The sequence below is a fragment of the Cervus elaphus genome, chromosome 33, assembly GCF_910594005.1.
Source record: "Cervus elaphus chromosome 33, mCerEla1.1, whole genome shotgun sequence".
Classification (NCBI taxonomy): domain Eukaryota; kingdom Metazoa; phylum Chordata; class Mammalia; order Artiodactyla; family Cervidae; genus Cervus; species Cervus elaphus.
The window spans coordinates 33,151,801-33,173,952 of NC_057847.1; the positions used below are offsets into that span (position 1 = coordinate 33,151,801).

Here is a 22,152-nt window from a genome sequence, read left to right on the forward strand (position 1 = left end):
TGTTACATGGGAGATGGCCTGTATGTTCTTTCTGCTTTCTAGGAAGAGATTACAGAGGACCTCTTGGAATGGCTAGCTTTCAGGGTGGGAAGGAGGGAAATGACCCTATCATTCTTTGAAACTGGAAATGTAACAGTGGGAAAGAAAATTATTTCTCAATAAATTAACTTCCATTCACAGATAAATAATGTAAACCAATGTAAAACCAATGTAAAACTGGTTCTACAAGGAGTTTAGAGTCTGGGACGCAAATAAGGTATGTACATAAAACTGTCAGCAGAAAGCCAAAAGGGAAAAGAACTGTAGTGTTATAAGAGAATATAGATAAAGATTCATTTTAATTTATCTTTTTTCTTTTTTAAAAGTTATTTATTTTTTAATTGAAGTATAATTGCTTTACAGAATTTTGTTGTTTTCTGTCAAACCTCAACATGAATCAGCCATCAGTTCAGTTCAGTTCAGTTCAATCGCTCGGTCGTGTCCAGCAATTTGCGACCCCATGAATTGCAGCATGCCAGGCCTCCCTGTCCATCGCCAACTCCCGGAGTTTACTCAAACTCATGTCCATCGAGTTGGTGATGCCATCCAGCCATCTCATCCTCTGTCGTCCCCTTCTCCTCCTGCCCCTGATCTCTCCCAGCATCAGGGTCTTTTCCAGTGAGTCAACTCTTCCCATGAGGTGGCCAAAGTATTGTAGTTTCAGCTTCAGCATCAGTCCTTCCAATGAACACCCAGGACTGATCTCCTTTAGGATGGACTGGTTGGATCTCCTTGCAGTCCAAGGGACTCTCAAGAGTCTTCACCTACACCACAGTTCAAAAGCATCAATTCTTCAGTGCTTAGCTTTCTTCACAGTCCAACTCTCACATCCATACATGACCACTGGAAAAACCATAGCCTTGGCTAGGTGGACTTTTGTTGGCAAAGTAATGTCTCTGCTTTTTAACATGATATCTAGGTTGGTCATAACTTTCCTTCCAAGGAGTAAGCGTCTTTTAATTTCATGGCTGCAGTGACCATCTGTAGTGATTTTGGAGTCCCCCAAAATAAAGTTTGACACTGTTTCCAATGTCTCCCCATCTATTTCCCATGAATTGATGGGACCAGATGCCATGATCTTAGTTTTCTGAATGTTGAGTTTCAAGCCAACTTTTTCACTCTTCTCTTTCACTTTCATCAAGAAGTTCTTTAGTTCTTCTTCACTTTCTGCCATAAGGGTGGTGTCATCTGCATATCTGAGGTTATTGATATTTCTTCCGGCAGTCTTGATTCCAGCTTGTGCTTCTCCCAGCCCAGCATTTCTCATGATGTACTCTGCATATAAGTTAAATAAGCAGAGTGATAATATACAGCCTTGACGTACTCCTTTTCCTATTTGGAACCAGTCTGTTGTTCCATGTCCAGTTCTAACTGTTGCTTCCTGACCTGAATATAGGTGTCTCAAGAGGCAGGTCAGGTGGTCTGGTATTCCCATCTCTTTCAGAATTTTCCACAGTTTATTGTGATCCACACAGTCGAAGGCTTTGGCATCGTCAATAAAGCAGAAATAGATGTTTTTCTGGAACTCTCTTGCTTTTTTGATGATCCATCGCATGTTGGCAATTTGATCTCTGGTTCCTCTGCCTTTTCTAAAACCAGCTTGAACATCTGGAAGTTCATGGTTCACATATTGCTGAAGCCTGGTTGGATAATTTTGAGCATTACTTTACTAGTGTGTGAGATGAATGCAATTGTGTGGTAGTTTGAGCATTCTTTGGCATTGCCTTTCTTTGGGATTGGAATGAAAACTGACCTTTTCCAGAATCAGCCATAGCCATAGGTAAATTTTAATTTGCCTTTAACCAACTTTTAGGAATATGTGCATTTAAGTGTATACTATGCTGCTTTAATAGTAATCTTACATCTTGCCTTTGTGCCAAGCCTAATATAAGGAATAAGTAAAGTTACCAATGTTGTTCAACTGGTTCATCTCTGATGAATTGTAAACCTTGTGTACAGAATGACAAGCTATTCATTAAATATACTCATTTTTCAGTGGATAGGATGTTGGCCTTATTTTTCAGAGTATGTCAGAAAAGGCATTTAATTTCATATGCCCAGTGTGTTCAGCTTAACAAATAACCATATTCTGCAATGTAAAATACAAAGTTCTGTAATTAACAAAAGAAAAGAGATCTTACCTATTGAGAAAACAAGAAAGACATTACAGTAAAAAGAATATGTGACCTAGAACCTTGGTAGAATTTTCCATGGACAGATGGAAGGAGGATCTGTCAAGTGAAGATTATGAACAAAGATATAGAGGTGGAAGGGTAATGTGTGTGTTGAAAACAGCATGCCTTTCCATTTATCTGATGTATTGGAGTAAATGTACTGTGCTAGTAGAGGGATTTTGATCTAGTTTGTTCACTGATGTAACTCCTGTGTCTGAAAAAGTGCCTGACTTCTAGCTGGTGCTTGAAGTGAATAAGTGAAGTGTCAGATGCCCAGGCTATGAGCGGTACTTGAGAGCTCTCAAGGGCCTGGGCATTTGGATTCCTGCAGCGAGGAAACTGGCTAGAACACCAGAGAGAAGAGAAACCAAGCTCAACTAAGCAACAGTGGAGTTTATTTGTGACTATCACGGAACCCCAAATCAGGAAAGTATCTCAATTTTGGGAAAAACTAGTATCAGAAACAGAAAGTCATCAGTTTTCTGGCTGTCTTTTTAAAAATTGTTTATTTTTGAAAAATTTTATAGAGTTTTAAAGGTTACTTTCCATTTATGGTTATTACAAAATATTGGCTTATTCCCCACGTTGTACAAAATATCCTTGACCCTGTTGGTACTGGGCTTCCATGATGTCTCAGACAGTAAAGAATCTGCCTGCCATGTGGGAGACCTAGATTCAATCCCTGGATTGGGAAGATCCCCTGAAGAAGGGAATGGCACACCACTCCAGTATTCTTGCCTGGAGATCTATGGACAGAGGAGCCCGGCGGGCTATAGTCTATGGGGTTGCAATATATCCTTGACCCTGTCTTATACTCAACAGTTTGTACCTCCCACTTCCCACTCGTAACTACTAGTTTGATTTCTATATCTGTGAATCTGCATCTTTTATGTTATATTCACTAGTTTGTAGTAGTTTTAAGATTCCACATGAAAGTGATATCGTACGTCTTTATCTTTCTCTGTCTGACTTATTTCACTTAACGTGTTGTTGGTTGTTCAGTCGTGTCTGACGCTTTGCAACCCCATGGACTGTAGACCACCAGGCTCCTCTGTCCACAAGATTCTCCAGGCAAGAATGCTGGAGTGGGTTGCCATTCCCTTCTCCATTCACTTCACATAATGCTCTCCAATTCCATCTTTGTCACTGCAAATGGAAAAATTCCATTCTTTTTAGGCTGAGTATATATATATATATATCTATACCATTGTGTTACATGTTTATATTATCACATCTTCTTTGCATGAATCTTTCAGATTAGTGTTTTTGGTTTTTGTCTAATATATACCCAGGAGTGGTATTACTGGGTCATGGGGTAGTTCTATTTTTTTTTTTTTTAAGCCTTCATACTGTTTTCCATATGACTGTACAAATTACATTGTCACCAATAGAGTACAAGGGCCCCCTTTTCTCTGCATCCTTGCCAGCATTTATTTGTAGCCTTTTTGATGATTCTGTCTTTTTTCACTATTTCCCCTTCCACGCCTGTGTAATTCCTCTCCTCCGTGCCCTGGTCTACTTGTCCTGAGTCGGCATTGTGAGCGAGGACTGGCCCCCACAGCTGTCAGAATCACATGTGGCAACGTCCTGTTTTCTGGTCCTCTAGGAGCACAGGTTCACTTCTAGGGATCAGGTAGGGAGCGCTGTTGAGAAGACTGTGATGAGCAGACACTCAAAATATTGACCTCTATAATAAGCAATTATAAGACATGAATGCATGTGGTCAGAGGTGTCCTTATTTTGTCTAAATCATAAGGACCATTCACATGTAACTAGTTAGTCTAAAGATTTTAAAAGTACTGCCTGTTAGTTCACACATTTCCCATTTTCTCTTCATCTCTTAACATCCCAGTAATTATTTACCAAATGTTGGTCCATTCGGTCACCTGTCTCTCCAGCTCCTTTCAAGATTGCCCAGACTCTGCCAGAGACTGAAGAACATTATTTACCCACACCCTATAGCTTGCAGAATCTTAGTTTTCTGACCAGGGATGGAATCCGGGCCCCAGCTGTGGAAGCACTGCTTCCTAACCACTAAGCACAGTGGTCCTAACCACTGGATCACCAAGGAATTGCCTGAATAGATTTGCAGTGTTCATCCTACCTTGCCTGGCCTTCATGGAAGTTTAGGATTTTAGAGCTGAGCAGGAAATAATCTTAATTTCTTTCTTTTATAGATGAGAAGATAGACCCTTCTCATCTATGAGTAATTTATACATAAGGGTTAGTAAATGTCTTGTGAACACAGAAATGAAGATTACTTTCCTGTGATTCTAGAATAGGGAAAGAAAAGAGGACTTTTGAGTATGTTGTACAGAACAAATGGACTTTAGGACCAAAAACTTTAGCTTTATTACTTTGCAAGCTAGATGCAGCCTTTACTAAATCTCAGTGAGGGTCATAAAGCCCTCAGTATTCCCAAATGTATAATGGGAATAATTTTAATAATATTAATAGTATTTACCACAGTCTTATAGTAAGGAATAGAACAATTAAATATTGAAGGTGATGTCATTTAATAAATGATAAAGCACAGGCAAGATTGTTGTTCAGTCTCTAAGTTGTATCTGACTCTTTGCAAGATAGTTATCAATAATAAGGCAAGATAGTTATCGATAATAAGTGGATTAGATAACAGATAACCAGGATGAAATATTTACTGCAAATTATGCCGGATGACTAATCTACACATAGTTAATTGTGAGCATATGCATGACCAAATGCTAAAGACTGTTCAGTTTTAAAGTACAGTTTATAACACAGAAAGCTGCTCTCTCATTTCCTGGAGTTATAAATAGTTTAGCATGAATTCTCCCTTGTCTTAGGAAAACCTGATACACGTGGCTTTCATAATTCTATCAATAGGTAATACTTAGTTGGAGTCAAAATATATATTTGCTTACTAAAATGTTGTTATAACTAAGTTTTAGGTCATGTCTAAAAACCATGGAAATATAATGCAGTAAAGGGTAATAGAACCATAGACAGAATGGGAGTATAATCTTAACAACAAATGAAGGTGGGAGAAGGCAAGTTCTCAAAGAGGTCAGGGACTTGCTCAAAGGCACATGAGGACTGAACTTGTAGTAACACAACTTCTCACTCAGATGTCTTCACTATAATACAGAACCTGCTATTAAAACACAATGTTAAAAATGAGAAAGAATTTCAAGTAGATCCCCATTGGAAAGCCATTGATCTGTCATAAATGGCCTCCTAATTTTCTTCTGGTGGAATAAAAAAGACAAAGTTTTATTCACAGGTTATGTAATTTGTAAAGATAACAAAGATTCATAGTAAGAATAAAGTAATACTTTTGAACAAAAGTAAAATGCAAAAACAACACAAAAGTAGTTTGCTGGGCTTGAAAATAGCTATATTTAGTTTTAAACTTTTTCGTCGTTGATTCATTAGTTATTTGATAGAGAAATTAGAAATGAAGAGGAAACAGACACAGCAATAGTGAGAGATCAAAGGGAAGAGGGATATGAGGCTGAGAGAAAAGAGGTTGAAAAAGAACACGGAATTCTGCCTGGTAAAAGAATATTTAATGTTTGACCACTAGATGGCGATGTAATGTAAGGTGCTACCTCGACTTTTTTTTTTTTTTTTTTTTAAACAAGCTATTTGCTGATTTGTATTAGGTACCATAGAGTGAGGCGAGGATGAAGCCGAGAGGATACTGCAGAGGTCTCTGGTGCATGTGTGTATGTGTGCGCGTGTGTGTGTTTGTGTGTGTGTGTCCTGCCCCAGCGAGACTGCAGTCCCCGTAAATACTTGGTCACCTTTGCAAGAAAGAATCAGAACAATTGCAACTGAAGGCACGTTATCATCTGGTCTTTGGGAGATGCTGTTCCTCATTGCAGATGGGTAATTTTCCTTTTTATCAGGTAAGCCATCTGCTTATTTCGTCGCGATCTTAGGCATGTTCATTCCAGTTATTCTTTTGGGGGGCGGAAAAAGAGCCCGTGGAAATACAGTTTGGGCAGAGCAGGAAGTCCATTTTTGTATGTGAATTCGGACCGGCGGGTCCCCCTCCTCCCTCTCTTCTCCTCCTCTTCTCCTCCCCTTCCCCTCCCCCCTCCCCTCTCCACCTTCCACGAACTGAAATCAGGTTTGTTTTGCAGTTCAGCATTTTAATACAAGATGGGATTCTTTGGCCTGAAATAGCTTGGCACCTGGCCAGCTCTTGCCTTTGCTACCCTCCATCCTATTCAAGGTCTCCCTTTGAAGCCCCCTCCTCCTTCACCGGTGCTTTAGAACTGGACAGGCGGAGCTGTAAATAGAGGTCATATTGTTCCTAAGGATGGAGCAAAAATTAGATCTCAAGTTAACCCCACAGGAAGAAAGCCAGCAGCGGGAACCGCGGCTGGAACCTAGCACTGCAGGGATTTGAGCCTCCTCGGCAGAGGCTGGGCTTTTGAGGAGAAATGCCGCCTGCCTTGGGCCAGAAGGGGACAAGGATTTATTGTTTGTAACTCCGATTGAGCATGGTAATAAAGGAGCTGGAGGGTAGTGGGAAAGAAGCCCTTCTTCCTGGAATGCCAAATGGGGAAGGTTGAGTTACTTTTAATTACACAGAGGTCACTAGCAGCAGTGATACTGCAGATCCTGTTCAGTCCTCAGTGTGAACCGTGTGGCTTTTACAGACAGCACAAGAAAAGGTCTCTGGGTGGACTGGAGGCTTTTTCAAAGGTCCTTGTTATCATGGATCCCCTCTCTGCTACCTGTTTGAGGTATTTGTTTAAAGACACCCCCCACCCCCACCACATTTGCTTCCCGTTTCTTTTTGTTCCCTTCAGTGACTCTGTGACAGCTGTCACTCCTCTTTAGCAAATGAGTCCAAAAGAGAGTTGCTTTTTCACATGTCCCAGGAAAGGATTAAAGCCAAAGCCGGGTAACATTCTCTCCATATGTGCATGCGACTCAATATTTCTAAGGCGCTGTAGCAAACTTGCAAATTGCCAAACGCTGTTGCTATCACACCTATAAAATGTGGCTTCTTTTTTCTATGGATTTTCAGGTTCACATGGTATTTCTGATGTGCTAGTGTAGTAACAGAACATATTTCCCCATTAAGCGCTTTCAATCATCCCAAGAGGCTGATGCCAAGCAGAAATAGGAAACTTCCATGCTGAGGTTGGCTATCCCTGCTTTCATTTCTGTCCTCCAGAGCAGTGGGCCGCTTCCCTTTCCTGCTTGCTACAATACCTGGCACGCTAGGGTGATGCAACTTGGAACTCCTACATGCACACCAGGGTCTCACAATTTACTTTCCCCTCATCTGTGCATTTGGGAAGCCCAATAACTTCGGTGGAACACTCCTTTAAGCCTCTCCTTTGTGGTCGCTGCTTTGGTAACTGCCGTCAAGCCATCGCATCCCTCTTGCAGGGGTAGTGTTGCAGTTTAGGCCTTCCTCCACAAAGCTTCTTGAAGAGATTTTTAGATGGTGTCTATTTTAGGAACAGAATGTGTAGACAGGAATGGATGGCCACTGAGATTTACGGGAAAACAATTTCGTGGAGAGGATGAGGTAACCTTGTAACAGAGCTGGTTATATCACATGAACCAAGCAAAGGAATTGTTTTCATGAAATTTACTGCAGCTCAGTTTGATGGCTTTTTTCCTTTGTTCCCTCTGGACATTGCTGGCCTGTTGTTTTCAAATACCTTTTTGAGCATAGCTAGAATGCTCATTCTGATAAAAAATAATATGTTGGATTTTGCTGCCAATACTGATAGTCTCTGTTTACATGGCCCCCCATGCTGAGTTATTTGGCATCTGGAAACTCAATTATTAGGACTATTTCCCTTTAAGGCATGGTTGAGAGGTTTGCTCCATCTGCGAAGGGAAGGGAAAGGCACAATTGGAGGCCTAATTAGTTATACCATATCCCAGAAGGCACTGGGTATCTCAGCCAGGATTCAGCTTTACCAACCAGAGGTACCAGGGGCAAAGAGACAGAGCAGAGACACAGAAGTAAACTATTGCCACCAACACAGGATATTAAAACTCTAGAATCCAGAGGAGTCCAGTAAGAACTGCGCTAGTTCTGAAATTGCATACCTCAAACTGGGACTTGAACCCAACCAAATCTCTGACTGGAACTTGAACCCATGGTCTTTTAACTGAGATCACAGCTTTCAGGATTTAATGAAGCTCAGGTTCTTGAAGTTTCATTGCAGAGAGAATTCAGTGAAAGACAAAGTGAGACAAAGGTGAGAAGTGGATTTATTTAGAGAGAAACACACTCCACAGGTGGAGTGTAGGCCATTTCAGAAGGCAAGAGCTGCCTTGAAACATTGATTAGTTAGTTTTTAGGGCTTGAGTAATTTCATAGGCTAATGAGTAGGAGGATTATTCCAACTATTTTGGGGAAGGGTGCAGATTTCCAGGAGTTGGGCTACCGCCCACTTTTTTGCCTTTCGTTGGCCGTGGAACTGTCACGGTGCCTGTGGACGTATCATTTGCTCGCTGATATGTTGCAGTGAGCATATACTGAGGCTCAAGGTCTGGTGGAAGTTGACTTGTCTGCCATCTTGGATTTTGGATTTATTTGGTTCTAATTAGTTTCTGTCATCTCCTTGGGCTATGTCATTCTTTTAAAGTGTGTGCCCGTCCCCCTTCCTTCCTATTTCAGTTCCTTGTGCAGAGGGCACTGTCTGGGAACCCAGAGATTCAGAGAGGAAAAATGGAAGAGCATCTTCTTTGGATGTTGCAGACAAGGAAGGGAAAAGTTGGGGGTTCCTTTAGAGTTACGTCTAGGACAATACAGACCAAGCAGTCCTCGTGAATTTATATTAGTATATAATGAAGCGAAAGTGAAGGACTTCCCTGGTGGCTGAGACTGTAAACGATCTGCCTGTAATGCAGGAGACTAGGGTTCAATCCCTGGATGGGGAAGATCCCCTGGAGAAGGGAATGGTTATCCACTCCAGTATTCTTGCCTGGAGAATTCCATGGACAGACAGAGGAGCCTGGTGGGCTATAGTCCATGGGGGAGAACACAAGAAATGTTGGTTTATTATATATAAGATATGTATATTTTGCATATTATTACATTATTTATGTGTTTCTTCTCTGTGTTCTTCTCACACAGAGGAGCATCCTTGTAAAATTTAGCCTAGGGTGTCACACAAGGCATTCGTTTCTTCCAGGTTAGTTGGAGAGGCTGACCTCATCATTGCCTCCCTGTAAATACCGAGAGCATGTGCCAGATGTCCCAGCTCCCTTGGAAGGGGGAGGAGAGGAGGAAGTTTATAGGGAGGCTGGAGACTAGGAATCAGTCAATGGGACTAGGATCTGTGAAGTAATCACTTCCCTTTGAAATTCTGAGTAGTCACTGAAGCATGTTTCACTGATCAGTTTAGATGATACTGTCTTAGGGTAGGGGTAGGGAAGAGATTCTCAGAGCAACTATAGTCAGAAAAAAAATTTTTGCTAAATCTCCCCAAACTGTCCCAAACTGTGCTTTTCCAACTTTCTCTTTTGTCCAGGTTCTCGTTTAGTAATTATTTTATTTAACAAAGATATGTGGCATGTACTTTTGTTGTTGTGTGTGTTCAGTTGTGTCTGCCTCTTTGTGGCCCCATGGACTGTAGCTTTCCAGGCTCCTCTATCATTGGAATTTTCCAGGCAAGAATACCAGAATGGGTTGCCATTTCCTACTCCAGGGGATCTTCTTAACCCAGGCATAGAACCCATATTGCTTGTGTCTCCTGTATTGACAGGCAGGTTCTTTACCACTGTATCACCTGGGAAGCCCCAGCATTTACCAGCCACTATTCTAAGCAGCGCCTCAAAATATTTTCTCATTTAATTCTGTGAAGTCGGTGCTATTATTAATCACCAGTTTATGGATGAGGAAACCAAGGAAGCACAGGGAGGTTAACTTGCCCTGAGCTTGTTTGTAGGTGGTAGAGCCCAAACTTGAAACCAGGCTATCTGGCTGCTGGATCTGTGCTCCTAGCTGCAGAATAAGGATAAGGATATCATCCATGTGATGGTAGAATGATGGCTTAGCCCACATAGTAGAGACTCTGGTTGCTGCCATCTGCACAAGGCAGCTATAATTTATCTCTTTTCTTACATATCAAAATTTCAAAATACTTTGGTTTACAGTAATTCTCTGTATCTACTTCATTTATTCATTTTTTTAAAATGTGCCTTTCTATATTATTGGAGAATCCCTATTCTAGGTGCTGAGTACGGTAAATAAAACAAAATTCTTGCCCACATGGGGATTGCAGTCTAAAGATGGAGTTAGTAGACAAATCAGTGTGTGATGAAATAATAGCAAATACATGTTTTTTGAAAAAAAGAAGTAAGGCGGTGTGAGCCATAGTGAGGGTAAAAGGAGCATGTAGAGACAAAAAAACAATGTTTGAGAGGTGCAGAAAATAATCTGAATGAGGTGAGAGAAGAGCATTCTGGGAAGAGAAGTCCCAAAGAGCAGAGTGCCTGACAGATATGAGGAATGGCACCTGCCTTGTGAGGGATTGGAGTGCAGAAGGAATGGGAGGAAATGGGGCCAGATCTGTGGAGTCTTAATGGGCATGCTTAGGGCTCTAATTGTCCCTGGCCTTTATAAAAAAAAAAAAACAACAAGTCAAGGAACAATGTCAAGTCAATATAAGTCCTATATCTAATGATAACAAGTTACTAGGTTAAAAAAAAAAATGAAATTGAATCATTTTTATACACACACAAAGTTGTAACAGTGTGTAAAGTTCTGTGAAGAATGCTATAGTTCCTGGTATGCAGTGAAATTGGCTCAAAAATGTTTGAAAGACTCTTTGATGGAAAAAAAAATTGCTTGAATGAGATTATCGGTTAGTTTGCTATAAACTATCAGTTAAAATAAAAAGCATCCCTTGTCACCTAGTCAGTTTTACTTGCACTTCAGGACTCCACCCCCCACCCCCGCCCCCAAAATGACCAAATTGAGAAGATGTGGCCTGGGAGCAGACATAAACCAAATCAGTACATCCCCTAGAGAGGTCACAATACAGTAGGTATTCAGAGAGTTCGAACAAATCTTTTTCTGCACATGAATTCATATTAATGTGATTTTAAAATAATACAGTCAAACATAAGTATCCGCTCTCATTTTTATCTATATTAAACCTTTTGTTGGTATATTTGTTTTAAAATTCACTTTCTAATGGTTTATCTTTTTATATTTGTTCCCACTCTCAGTTACCTGCTGACATTGTAGTTCCTTCCTAGCAAATATGTGTTTCTCTTCTTAGAATAAACCTTGCTTTTTAGTTTATCACTGTAAGTGGTATAAAATCCTTTGTCTCTTCCTTCTTTGAAGTTCTCTGTATAACTGTGGCTTTAATTTTTGATGATGTGTCTATAGTCTTTGGCTTTAATATTTTGTTTCGTCATTTGTGTTTATGTCATACAGAAGAAACCACTACCTAATCCAAGGTCATGAAAATTTACGTCTCTTTTTTCTCTGAGTTTTATTGTTTTATCTCTTGTATTTAGGGATCCATTTGGAGCCAGATCTTGTATATAACATGAGGTAGGGGCCAACTTCATTCTTTTGTGTTGCCATCCAATTGTCCCGGTATCATTTTTTGGAAGACTATTTTTTCCCCATTGAATTTTGTTGTTAATGCTGTTGGTCATTCCATATTTAAGTGCATCCATGTTTTTAGCATACTATTAGCAATGATTTGATCCCTTGGGTACTAGGGGCAACTTTTTTCTTCAAGTAAAATGCAGTAAGATTCTCCCTTCTGGAGAATTCATACAACTTTAAAGTATGAGAAAATTGGCCTCTATCTTCTTAACTGTTATACACTTTGTTGACCTAACTTTATGTCAAACTTTTATATTATAAAAATTTTTATAATAATTTATAAAATTGTAAATTTTATTATAATTGAACACATACTCATTTGTGACTCGATTGGAAATGTAAGGCAACGTTGTGCAGTTCAGCAACGAGCTAACATTTTTGGAGAACAGTTACTAGTTATTTCTAAAAAGTATCTCTACTATATTGCACGTGCTCTCCCAAATTCAGACAAACATTATCTGTATAATATATGTTGCTGGTCATCTTTTGCTCCCTAAACACCATTGAGGGGAAAGCTTTGAACTTGAGATAGAAGTGTGTCTTTAAAATAATGTTGACTGTTGTGTGAGTTGGCTGAGGCTTCTGTATAATGAAATACCACAGACTTGATGTCTAAAACAACATACATTTATTTCTCACAGTTCTAGAGGTGAGAAGTTCAAGGGCAAGGTCTCTGCAGGTTTGTTTTCTTCTGATGTCTCTCCTCAACTTGTGGATGGCAACCTTCTCCTGTGTATTTGTGTGCATCCTTAGGGTCTCTTTGTTTCCATGTTTCTCTTTATAAAACACAAGTCAGGTTGTAATAGAAGTCTCCTAATAGCCTCATTTTAATCTGATCCCTTCTTTAAAGACCCTATTTCCACCTGAATTTTGAAAGGGTCACAATTCAGTCCATAGTAGCTATACTTATGACTGCTAAAATAATGAATAAAGATGATTGAAACTGGCAGTCATTTTTTTATTGTCAAATTGTTGTTGTTAATGGTAGTCTTTCATTATTCATGCTTTCTTCCCACTGAATAATAAGGAGCTGTGTGTGTTTTTGTTAATAGTCAAATAAAGGCAATTAATTAGGTTTGCATTTAAAGAGGCATGATGAATAACAAAGTCTACAGAAGCAAAATGGTGGTGAGATTGATTCCACTCATATGCCTGTAACGTTCTTTTTATAATCTCTGATAAATATACTAAGCCAAGGCTCTTACTTGTTTCAATGAGAAAAGTGATAAAAAGGGACATAAAACATGAGATATTCATGAGACACTTATAAATAAAATAATTTCAAAGTGTTTTAGTTAAGCTCAGTCTCAGTTGGGACACAACTGAAATTGACATTAAGCATATAAGTAACGTCATGGGAAGTTATTAGAGCTCAGAGACAGGAGGGGTAGGTAAAATCTAGAAACTGGAAATGACAAGAGTAAGGAAAATTATGACAGCCCAGATTTTGGACTTTTGGTGGTTTTTGTAACAAGCTGTTACCTCCTGGAATGATTGACTTCAATTATTTTCAGGCTTTTTTTTTTCTAATACATTCAGTTTTATGATTAAAATTACAGGAAGTGAGAATCCGAATGGTCACTTTGGGACTATGAATCTTTCCCTTTTGTTAAGGGTGAACTGGGTCCTTGACTGATAGTCCCTCCAATCTATTTGCCTTTTAAGAAGAGTAATTGCACCAAACAAAACGGAAAGTCGTCTATATACACAATGTAAGAAAAAAGAGTAAATAAATCATGGTTCATGCAAATAATGAGATCTTGTAGAGCCATTATTAAACTTAATATTTCAAGGAGCATTTTTACTTCTATGCAAAATTGTTCAGGATATAATGCTACAAGAAAAAATACCATACATAGATATCATATATATCTAGCATGATCTCAATGGAAGACAGAAAATAAAAACAGCATATTTGCTTAGGGGAAAAAAAAAAAAACTGAAAATAATGTAATAGCTTCTCCAGTTTATGGGATTGCAACTTCAATTTTCTTTTTTATATATTTTCTTTTTAAAAATAAAACATTAAATCTTATTTTTCTAATAACAAAATTAGTACATGCTAATTATGTAAAGCAAAAAAGAAAGTATTAAATAATAAAGGATAAAATAACCCCTACAATTCTACAAATGCAAAATTATCAGTGTTAGTAATTTATTTTACTTATCAAAGTTTTTTTGGTACAAATTCTCTAAAATAAGCATGTGTTACTTTAAAAATCAGCATAAAAGTTAGCATACATTGTTTTTCAAATGGATCTGAATTAGTCTTTTGTATGAAGATATTTATTATATCGCTAGTAAAAATAGTAAACTCAAAGTTATTAAGGAAACAGTTGAATATTTGAATAATTTATCAGCCCAAAACTCCTCTATAATAATGTAACATTTTCGGAAAATTTGTAACAAGTAGATAACCATTGGGAAAGGATCCAACATAATGTTAATTTTGGAATTTCAAAAGGGTGTTGTTCTGAAAATTGTATAGTTTGGTAATTTAACTTCTCCCTGTAGAATTCAGCAAACTTTGGGGAAAGATGTCTTACATTCATGGAGCATCTACTGTTTGCACTGGATTGTTTTAGTAAGAACTGTCCTCAGATTGAGAATGACAGCAACAAAAATTTCTAAATACTGATAGGTATTAATATATAAATTCTTAGCCGCTTAGAATAAAACTCATCAAATTGGGAAGAATCAAGTTATAAGGTTAGCATCATTACCAAATCCAATGATGGCAAGATTAAACAAGCAGTTTATACTATTGAGCCAGAGGTGGCAGGATAGAGCACTGAAAGTAATTATTAGTATTTGTTGCATTTGGAGATGTGGAATTATTTATGTTGAAGGTGTTGTGGGAGGATTATGTGTGAAGAGGAATAGATGGTTAATGACAAGTCTTAGATAACAGTATCTAGACTGTTTTAAAGCAAATATTAATAATTAAAAATTAAAGATTAATATTGAATAAAAAGAAACTAGAGTTCTGTGTTTCTAAGTATATATTCAAAGAGGAGGAAAAACTAAGAATTCTGTCACATAAAATATCTCCAAGAAATTCAGTGGATTTGAAAATCCTGGAAAGAGTTACCTTGATACTTGACAAATGCTCTCAGGCAGCAGTTTTGATATTACCCTGGAATGTGATATGCCATTTACAAAGGCCAGATATTTTGGGCTATGTCTGTCAGTGTATTGGTACAAAACCAAAGAGGCAACAGGCTGGTTTCAGGTCTAGAGTATCATAATTTCTGTGCTGCTTGGGCCTTGGAGTTTCAGGTTTCAGGTGATTTGAGAAGTCTGGAAGATTGCACACCAATGTTTAAGGCATTTAAAGGATTATAGATCATCAACCTATATGAATGAAGGCAAGAGTTTCCTTTGAAGAAATTTGAAAAAGGAAGTTTGAACATAGTTAAGTTAAATAGAAATCAGTAAGAAAAGAACAGAAGAGGGTGATCTCCATATATCTCTTTCTATAAGATGACAAAAAATGGAATCTCAGCTCAGTTCTCTTTTCTCTGGAGCCAAAACTTACTCGCCTTACTCTCACTTTTTTTTTCTTATTGTTTAAACTAATTTTTATTGGAATATAGTTGCTTAACAATGTATGTTTTTCTACTGTACAGCAAAGTGAATCAGCTATACATATATTCCCACTTTTTTGGATTTCTTTTCCTTCTCATTTAGATCTTCCCTGGGAGCTCAGCAGTGAAGAATCTGCCTGTCATGCAGAAGATGCAGGTTCAATCCCTGGGTCGGGAAGATCCCCTGGAGAAGGAAATGGCAACCCACTCTAGTATTCTTGCCTGGGAAATCCCTTGGACAGAGAAGCCTGGCAGGTTACAATCCATGGGGTCACAAGAGTCAGACACAATTTAGCATCTAAACCACCACCACCACTCATTTAAGTCACCGCAGAGCATTGCGGGTTCCCTGAGCTGTAGTGTTTTCTGATTAGTTACCTTTATTACAGAGCAGTATGTCAATCCCAGTCTCTCAGTTCATCCCACTCCCATTTCCCTCCTTGATGGCCATGAATTTGTTCTCTATGTCTGTTTATCTATTTCTATTTTGCAAATAAGATCATCAATACCATCTTTCTAGATTTCACATATGTGTTATACAATATTTTTTTTCTGTCTTATTTCATTCTGTATGATAGTCTCTAGGTTTGTCTGTGTCTCTACAATTGACCCAATTTCGTTCCCTTCTATGGCTGAGTAATATTCCATTTTATGTATGTATTACAACTTCTTTATCCATTTTGCTGTTGATGGACATTTAGGTTGTTTGCATGCCCTAGTTATTGTAAATAGTGCTGCAGTGAACATTGGGGTTCATGTATCTTTTTGAATTATAGATTTTCTCTGGTTATATCCCTAGCAGTAGGATTTCTGGGTCATATGGTAGTTCCATTTTTAGTTTTTTAAAGAACCTCCACACTGTTCTCCAGAGTGGCTATACCAATTTACATTCCCATCAACAGTGCAAGAGTGTTCTCTTTTCTCAACACCCTCTCCAGCATTTATTGTTTGTAGATTTTTTTTGATGGCCATTTTGACTGGTGTAAGGTGATAACTCATTGTAGTTTTGATTTGCCTCTCTCTAATAATTAGTGCTGTTGAGCATCTTTTCTTGTAAAAATATGGAATCCTTCACAAATGTGTAAAAATATGGAATCCTTCACAAATGTGTGCGTCGTCCTTGCAAAGGGGTGATGCTAATCTTCTCTGTATCAGTCCAGTTTTAGTATACTTGCTGCTGAAGTGAGCAATCTTTTTTTTTTTCATTCCTAGGCATTTTGTTTTACCCTTTAATTTTGCATTTCATTTTTAACTCTCCTTCCACTCATGGATTGTGTGAAAATATTTCCACAGTTGTATTCTCAGTTTGTTCAGAACTTTTGATGTGTGCATGCATGCTAAGTCACTTTAGTCATGTCCAACTCTTTGTGACCCTATGGACAGTAGCCCGCTAGGCTCCTCTGTCCATGCAATTCTCCAGGCAAGAATACTGGAGTGGGTTGCCATGCCCTCCTCCAGGGGATTTTCCCAGTCCAGGGATTGAACCCATGTCTCTTACATCTCCTGCATCGGACGGCAGATTCTTATTACTGGCACCACCTGGGAAGCCCCTTTAATGCATATAGAATGTAATCCAAAAAATGGAAAAATTGTGTAGAGCAAGTGCAGAAGAGAGAGCGAGCTGGGCAGTCAGGCAAAGAAAAGGAAATTTATTAGAGGCAAACGAGGTGATTAGCCCTTAAGGAGAACCAGCATGCTCTTTCTGACAGGGTCTTTCTTATACCCCGCCAATGAAAAATTCTCTGAAGAGATGGTTAATTTTTAGCCTGTAGCTGAGTCCTGTGGTCACGTAGCCAGATATCTGGCATCCAGGGGTCTCGTAGCCTTGAGAAGGTAGGTGCCAGCAGGAAAACAGAATGTCATTTGGGCATTTGGTCTGTCTCAAGGGTCGCTGTGACTTTATCCTCTGTTTGCGAGGTCAACATAATGAGCCATTTTAACAATGAGCCCCCAAGTAAGTCTTATCAAATTGTTAACATGACTTCAGTTATTTTCAAAATGTAGCCCACAGACCTCCTTGAGTTCTCTTGAAAGCTTTTAGGGAGTCCGTCAGGGCAAAAATATTTTAGAATAATAAAAGAACATTTTTTTGCCTTTTTCACTGTATTGACTATTGCACTTAGGGTCAAAAGCAATTAAAACTCTTAGCCTTAACAATTATCAAAAGAGTGGCACCAAACTGTACTTGTGGTCACTGTAGTCTTCACCACCATTCACCCCCAGTAAAAATAAGTAAGTAAATATACAAGTAAAATTAAAAACCAGACTTACTGCAAAAATATCTTTGATGAAGCAGGAAAAAATATTAATTCTGTTTCACCTAGACACATAACTAAGTGCACCTGTTTTTTTTTTTTTTTTTTTAATGTTCTGTGTGCTGGAATGGGAAGTATGCATACAAAATAGTTTCCACAAATGAAAGCGTGATGATGGTTGACTCAAAAAATAAATAAATAAATAAATAAAACACTTGTGCAATTACTTTGAGTTGCAAGCTGAATTAGCTGCTTTTCTATGGAACACCATTTTTACTTGAAAGAATGACTGACAAATTGTGGTTATTTAGACTTGGATATCTGGCAGATGACTTTTTGAAATTGAGTGAAATGAGCCTGTCATTGCAAGAAAAAACAAACTATATTTGTTACCAAGGACAGCATTGGAACATCTGAGAAAAAGATTGGAATTTTGGAAAACTTGTATCTCCACCATAAGTTCAACAGATTCTCAAAACAAAGAATTTTCTGATGTGATGAATGATGGTATTCACATTTCAAAGATCTGCATAACTCAGTCAAGCAATATTTTACAAACGAGCAGTGGATAATGATACAAAATCACACACAGATAGTGATCCATTCAAAGTGCAAGATAAACCAACAGATTTTAATGTAGCACAGTACAAGTTCATTGATACATCTTCAGATTCTATTTGTCTAGTTTTGCTAGACTTTCAAAAAAGACTATTTCTAAGACTCTATTATTGAATATGTATTGAAATATATGTTGTCGATGTTAAGTTGCTCAGTCATGTCCAACTCTTTGCTACCCCATGGAGTGCAGCGTGCCAGGCTTCCCTTCCTTCGCCATCTCCCAGAGCTTGCTCAAACTCCTGTCCATTGAATCAGTGATCCATCCAACCATCTCATCCTCTGTCATCCCCTTCTCCTCCTGCCTTCTATCTTTCCCAGCATCAGGGTCTTTTCCAAGGAGTCAGTTCTTCGCATCAGGTGGCCAAAGTATTGGAGCTTGAGCTTTAGCATCAGTCCTTCCAATGAATATTCAGAGTTGATTTCCTTTAGGATTGACTAGTTTGATCTTGCTGTCCAAGGGATTCTCAAGCGTCTTCTTTAGCACCACAATTCAAAATTATAAATTCTTCAGTGCTCAGCCTTCTTTATGGTCCAGCTCTCACATGCACACATGACTACTGGAAAACCATAGCTTTGATTAGATGAACCTTTGTCAGCAAAGTAGTGTCTCTGCTTTTTAGTATATATTCAATATATTAAATGTATATTGAAAAGGCTGTTGAAAAATTTAAACTCCATATGCATGTGAGGCCAGATTTTCATCATCCAAAATGTAAGGTATAATAGATTGAATGCAGAAGCAGATTTAAGAATCTAGACATTAAGCCAAATATTAGAGAGATTTGAAAATTTATAAAATAAGACAAAATAATTAAAATAAATTTTCAAAGTAAATAAAATTTTAAAAACTCAGTTGATTTTTTTCTTTTAGAGCTATGATTATTTTTCACCTAAAATATTATTTTAACATATTACTGTTTCTTACTGATATTTATAAATTAATTTTTTCATGATTCCTCTTTTAATTTCTAATATAGTAAAATGTTAGTATAAAACCAATATAAACAAAAGCTTTTGAAGGTCCTCAATAATATTAACACAAAGAGGTCCTAAGATCAAAAGTTTATATGACAAGGATGAATTTGATAGTTCTTCTTCTATGGTAAATACATTTATGTCTTTTACATTATGGGCATGTCTTAGTTGAAACTATTATAATGCAGGTAACTGAGTCCTGGAAGTTATGCTGAATAAGGAAAATATTTATCACATTACACTAGTGTGTTTTCCATTACTGTGATATGAGCTACACATATCATCAGTTTAACTCTGCAAGTTCTAATAAATGTAAGAAGTGTTGCAAAGCAAACCAGAGATTATAAAAGATAAATATTCTGATACTCTTATTTGGATTTTCAACTTCTCTCAACTAAAACAATGTAAAATTTTTCTACTGGTCTTTTTTCACGTACACACCTTTCCTGCTTAGAACCTCCCTCCCCTCCACACTAGTAACCTTTCTAACAAGCACATCAAGTCTCCTCTCTTTAAAAGCATTAGTGACATCCGGGGATAAAAGCGCAGTTTATTCAGGATGACTGGCTCCTGTGAGCTGCTGAGGTTTTTCTCTTCTCTATGGTCTATCTACCCTACCATGTGCTCCCCAGATAGACGGCATTTCTGTGTGTATCTGAACTGTTTTTGTCTCCTGGCCTTTGCTCCCCAGATAGACGGCATTTCTGTGTGTATCTGAACTGCTTTTGTCTCCTGGCCTTTGCTGCTGCTGCGTTCTCTGCCTGAAAAGCCACGATCTCTTCTTCCCTCAAGAATGACTCATTTCCTTTCTGTGCTGTGGCTGTGCCTGGAAGAGACTTCCATCCTAGCACCAACTGCACTTCATTGTGCTTATTTCTTGGCTTCCTTATCATGTGCTGTACCTTCTCTACAACAGATTTCAGCCTGTTCTCTGATGTAACAGGATCATCACCACTCTCTAGTTCATTTGGGGGCATCTAAGTACTCAGTGGGCTACCCTGGTGGCTCAGAGGTTAAAGCGTCTGCCTGCAATGCTGGAGACCTGGGTTCGATCCCTGGGTCGGGAAGATCCCCTGGAGAAGGCAATGGCACCCCACTCCAGTGTTCTTGCCTGGAGAATCCCATGGTCGGAGGAGCCTGGCAGGCTACAGTCCATGGGATCGCAAAGAGCTGGACACGACTGAGCAACTTCACTTTCACTAAGTACTCAATAGGGGTTTCCCAGGTGGTGTTAGTGGTAAAAAAAAAAAAAAAAAAAAAAATCCCAATCTGCCTCCCGATGCAGGAGACACAAGAGACACAGGTTCAATTCCTGGGTGGGGAAGATCCCCTGGAGGAGGAAAATGGCAACCCGCTCCAGTATTCTTGCCTAAAGAATTCCATGGAGAAGAGAAGCCTGGTAGACTATAGTCCATGAGGTCGCAAAGAGTGGACACAGCGGAGAAACTGGGCATACACACACACACAGACACACACACACCCCCACCTCAGCAATAAAGAACCTGCCTGTAATGCAGGAGACCCAGCTTCGATCCCTGGGTTGGGAAGATCCCCTGGAAGAGGAAATGGCAACCCACTCTAGTATTCTTGCCTGGAGAATCCCATGGACAGAGGAGCCTGGCAGGCTGCAGCCTTTGGGGTTGCAAAAACTTGAACGTGACTTAGCGACTGAGCACACACATCCCTAGGAAAGAATTGGAGACATGTGACGTATTTCCTCACATGGCGTACTTGGTTTCATATTGAGTTATCCATATAATAGATTTTGTAGGAATTGATTATTCTGGCCAAAGAAATAGAAGAGGGAGATTTAAACTATTGTCAAATTTTGTCTTTAAATTAGCAAAGTTATACAAAAGTATAGTACAACTCTTAAGTCTTAAAGTGAGGTTATGTTTTCTTTTTTTTTCGAAAACACTAGTTAAATACAATAAGATTATTTTACCATTTGTTGTACTTCTTAAAACTCAAATATTTCTTATTTGTATCATTGTTCTAAATTTCAGTCAATATTTTCTTCACTTTGAACATATATGCCAAATTAAAGATTGGCCCACCAAATTGCTATTTAGGCATGTAGTCATTCTCATTTTGAATATTAATATAATACAGTTTTGTTACTATTTTATGTAATGTGCCAGTATAAATCTTTTGAAATGTCAGTATTCTAAAATATAGAAGTAGAAAAGATGTTTGTTGGCAAATAATTTTAATATTCAGCATATAAATTTAGCTATTGGTTCTTGTAATAAAGAAAAATAAGATTCTTCTTTCAAGTAACTTTAATTAATAAAAGATTTACAAATCTCACATTCATATTACTAACTTAAAAGATGCAATTCTCTGCTACTAATCTCAGTGCACACCCACACATATACATATATATATATATGTTTCTTAAAAATCCTTAAATATTCATTTGAGAAGAAAATAATCTAAGCAGCATCAGGTCAGTTCAATTACTCAGTCGTGTCCAACTCTTCATGACCCCATGAACTGCAGCACGCCAGGCCTCCCTGTCCATCACTAACTCCTGAGGTCCACCCAAACCCACATCCATCAAGTCGATGATGCCATCCAACCATCTCATTCTTTATTGTCCTCTTCTCCTCCTGCCCTCGATCTTTCACAGCATTAGGGTCTTTTCCAATGAGTCAGCTCTTCACATCAGGTGGCCAAAGTATTGGAGTTTTAGCTTCAACATCAGTCCTTCCAATGAACACCCAGGACTGATCTCCTTTAGGATGGACTGGTTGGATCTCCTTGAAGTCCAAGGGACTCTCAAGAGTCTTCTCCAACACCGCAGTTCAAAAGCATCAATTCTTTGGCGCTCAGCTTTCTTTATAGTCCAACTCTCACATCTGTACATGACCACTGGAAAAATCATAGCCTTGACTAGACGGACCTTTGTT

The 22,152-nt window shown here is 38.5% G+C and overlaps 1 protein-coding gene and 1 non-coding gene across 7 annotated transcripts in view; one reads left to right on the top strand and one right to left on the bottom strand.

Annotated features, from left to right (window-relative positions):
- Window positions 1–5,851: 5,851 nt before the first annotated feature.
- LOC122688411 (sodium channel protein type 1 subunit alpha) overlaps window positions 5,852–22,152 on the top strand; it is a 135,288-nt gene continuing 118,987 nt past the window's right edge. For all 6 annotated transcript variants that reach the window (XM_043894402.1, XM_043894408.1, XM_043894405.1 and 3 more), the window contains exon 1: window positions 5,852–6,103. The gene's annotated coding sequence lies outside the window, so the exon portion shown is untranslated. The remainder of the gene's footprint in view (window positions 6,104–22,152) is intronic.
- Window positions 16,476–16,582, bottom strand: LOC122688857. The gene has a single exon (XR_006339599.1). It is a non-coding gene; the product is annotated as a U6 spliceosomal RNA (small nuclear RNA).